The sequence below is a fragment of the Acanthochromis polyacanthus genome, chromosome 6 (assembly GCF_021347895.1).
Source record: "Acanthochromis polyacanthus isolate Apoly-LR-REF ecotype Palm Island chromosome 6, KAUST_Apoly_ChrSc, whole genome shotgun sequence".
NCBI classification, from domain to species: domain Eukaryota; kingdom Metazoa; phylum Chordata; class Actinopteri; family Pomacentridae; genus Acanthochromis; species Acanthochromis polyacanthus.
The window spans coordinates 5,151,890-5,155,718 of record NC_067118.1 but is presented as its reverse complement, the minus strand read 5'-3'; the positions used below and the strand labels follow the sequence as shown (position 1 = coordinate 5,155,718).

Here is a 3,829-nt window from a genome sequence, read left to right as displayed (position 1 = left end):
CTGGATAATACACACAATAATACACACACAATCTTTAAATTTAACATAAAATATCCGTAAAAATCCAACCACACACAATACAGAAGTATCCTAAATGAAATGTAAATTAAATTATGTACAATGAATGCCACACTTTATATATATGTACAATGATTGCCACACGAACCTCTAGAAAAATGTTACTGCCTTAAACGAAGCTTCATTAATAATGTCTGTATTACCCCCCAGTCAGACATCAGTGAAGTAGCATCTTTTAAATAACAAATAATAACAAATATAGATCTCTTCAAAGCACAACAAAGTGGTGAGGTATGAGTGTGTGTGGGATGAATAATCTGAAGTCTCTGGAGGAATGCCTCAGAGAGGTCAGCTTCTTATCTTGGGTTCTATTTCTAATAGTTATTACTACATTGTCTTGATGGGGTCATTTTTCTGTAAATGTAAATAAATAATTTATATCACAAGTGTAACATTCTGTGTCAGACTTTATTTGGTTGGATGATGAGAACAGTCAACAACTTACACAAGACTGCTTTTGAATTTCATAGTCAGGTAACTACATTCATTTACTGATGAAGAATAATAGTCAGCCAGAGCTTTAAAACCATGACAACTGAAGTTAATTACATTCATCACCTCTTTTAATGTGTTGCTCTGCTGAGAAACAAAGCTGATTAAGAGCTCATTGCATCCACTGGCACATGCTCCTGTCAGCATTCTAATTTGAAAAATGAAATCTATCAACCAAAAGACAAATAAACAAGTGAACTTTTTTGGATAAAAAAAATATAGAGTAAAACAAAGTAGTGATGTACGAGTGTGTGTAGGATGTAAAATGTAAAGTCTCTGGAGGAATGCCTCAGGGCTGTTTTCATTTTTTCCAAAAGCTTTCAGCTTTACTGTTCCGTCCTCTGACAGGTTTTTCATCATGTTTGCCAACATTTTCATCTCACTGTAAAAAAAAAATGAAGAAGGTATTGAAGTAGATGTTTCATCATCATCAATTGTTCACATATTATTATTACCATGGTTCATATTGTGGAAACTTCTGAACCTTCTAAAGCCTCTGATACGCTCAGTTGATCTGCATCTGCCACCTCGACCAGAAGAAAGAAATGTGGACAGTTAAAAAAACAAAACAAAAAACTATCACAAATCCTTTAATTTTCACTGGAAGACTAACAAAAGGAAAATATATGTAATATTTTATTAACTTCAATCTGAAAAAAATTCCTAAAAATTTCCCTTAAACTTTCCAAGTTTCAGATGCAGCGTTTCCCCTTTAGTTCATTTGGATTAAACACATAAATGTATTAATACACACATGACATTCATTCATTCATTAATCACTTCATGCAAACAACACAATCTTGTCATACGTCTGGCAAAAGAACATCAAAATGAAGGCGACCCAGTCTGTTCGCTGCTGTTTCCTCGATGACTTTAAACAAGAATGAAACAACCTGGTTAAGTTGCTCATCTTCAAAGTGAAGGGTTGGTCTCTTCCTCCTGAGCTCCCATGATGAGGGAACATCTCCAGTTATTATAGCCTGAAAACAAACAGTTTAGTGGATGGTGCTTGTTCACATCGGCAGTGTGACCAAAACTGCTCTAATTTAATTTGACTTTAATAGAAGCTTTCATTTTGAAATGTAACTGATGACATAACATTTATGTCTTCATGCTGATGTACTTGTGATCCGGCACAAGGGGATGTGGCATTTTATTTGTGTTTTTCCTTATACCTTTGTTTGTTTTGCATCTATTTATGGTTTATTGGGTTTGCTGTGCATGTATTGATTTATTTGGGCTGCTGTGTGTTTTGAGTTTATTTGCATGTGAAATTAGTCGTTGCCACCTACCTGCCGTTGCCATGACCACCCCAAATCACAGAGTCCCAGGCAATCACTTTCAGCTGTGCGTGATTGAAGCCAGGGAGAATAAAGCAGCTGAATGGGAGCAGCAGAGAGTAAGATGCCGGGAGCAGCGAAGAGACGCTGAGGCATATCGCAACCGTCCTAAAGGGGCTGAAGGAAAGACACACGCACTGGAGACCGCGAGCCCGCAAGTGTTACAACGTGATTCACACGCAGCGGCAGGGAGAAGTCCCTGCCTGTCGTGTAAGTACCGAGAGAGAAAGTAGTAGCACTTGGCGGATACGAGCTAAGCTAACACTGTTGTATGAGAACGCATACTGCCGCTTGTTGTTGTGTCTACGTAAGGGTTCCCAGCGTGCCAGAGGAGCGGCCAGCCGGGTGGAATTCTGAGACGAGTGAAGCGGCGTCGTGAGCTGACACACATGGGGGCAGCGGTTTCCTTCACCTCCGGTGCGACCTGGTGCGTGTGACCGAGGGAACCTCACCGACCTGGATCGGAAGGCTGCCTGCACCCCCGACTGCACTTTAGCCCCCTGCTTAAGGACGGTGCCATTTTTAGTTTAAAGTATTTTTATCTCACATTGTGCATTTTTGGCCCCTTTGTTTTTATTGGATTTTAATGGATTTTTAGGATACAACTATTTTATTCATGGGCATTTTTTAAATAGCTTTAATCACATTCTGTATTAAATCTTAATAATTGCACCTCCCTTTCTTGTCCTACTTGGCAAATTCCAAGTGTGCTCCACCCGGTCATTACCCAAGGTTTGCAATATTCGTTCTCTGGTCATTTACTCATTTACTCATTTATTCAACCTTTCCCATAGCCACCATACCATTACATACTGAGCTCTGGTTTTCCTCATAGAGATGCTTCCCTTCATGCAGTCAATCAGATCAGCTCAGTGAAGCTGGTACACCCTCTGTGCCTCTTTCTCTTCCTCCTGTAATTTCAAAATTCATTTTTCACAAATAATTCTACAAATGTGGGTCAATAGATCTCAGGTGGCTTTTCACCAACCTTCAGCCCCTCATTGTCATGATTCTAAATAGATGGAACATTCCAAGATAAACATATCAGAACTATACTAAATCTTTATTGATAGTCTGTCTTCCAAATGTCCATTTTTTTTTTGTTTTTTTTTGTCAGTTTGTAAAAGATGCTGCTGACACAAGCAGCAAGAGTTTCACAAGTTCATGGTGACAATAAGTGGAATTTGAGAAAAGAAAACAATATGTCTTCAAATATCATCTATTATAATATGCATCTCTGTTCAACTGTGGGGATTTTTTTTATTACAATCTAGATCTCAGTTAGTTCCGATATTATTTCGAGATAGCCCTTGGTCTCTGATCTGCAATGCCGATGTACGATTTATAATATTAGTGTAACTGTTTATTATTGTGTGTCAGGCTTATGACCGGTGGTTCAAACTTACTAATAAAATGAAACAAAGGACAAACATGACAAATACTGTGGTGTGCTTCCTAGTGAGACCATTCAGTGGGCCTTAAACCAAGGCTGCCTGTTATTGGTGACTACACTGTCCTAAGAAGAAGGTCTTAATTACACATACATGTAAAGTCGCCATATTATATCACTCATTGTGTTGTTGTCACATATTCTTACATCTGTGTCTTCATCTGTTCTTTTCTGCTTCAGTCAGAAAACAGGTGAAAGACGGCCAGAAATCATGTCCTTTCCCTCCTTAGTGAAATGGGCAAACCTTCTCCCATGCCTGAAGAAACAAAAAATAAACTAAGAAAAACAGTCATAGTGCTGAAACGGCCAGCTAGGGATACAATATAACAATGTTTTTATCTAACAAAGAAATCTAATCTCCTTAGTTAGATCTCTTTCATACCCTTCCAGGATTAGGGTTTCCATAGTAACAGAACACCACCATCTCCACAGAACTGGCGTGTCGTCCTTATAGGAAGAGCACATTCCA

General features: G+C 38.6%; 1 long non-coding RNA gene across 1 annotated transcript; it reads right to left on the bottom strand.

Moving 5' to 3' along the window:
* Positions 1-467: 467 nt before the first annotated feature.
* LOC127534488 (uncharacterized) lies at positions 468-2,384 on the bottom strand. Its single transcript, XR_007942654.1, has 2 exons — positions 1,863-2,384; positions 468-1,550 (listed from the first exon to the last, which is right to left on the bottom strand). It is a non-coding gene; the product is annotated as an uncharacterized LOC127534488 (long non-coding RNA).
* Between the last annotated feature and the right edge of the window lie 1,445 nt (positions 2,385-3,829).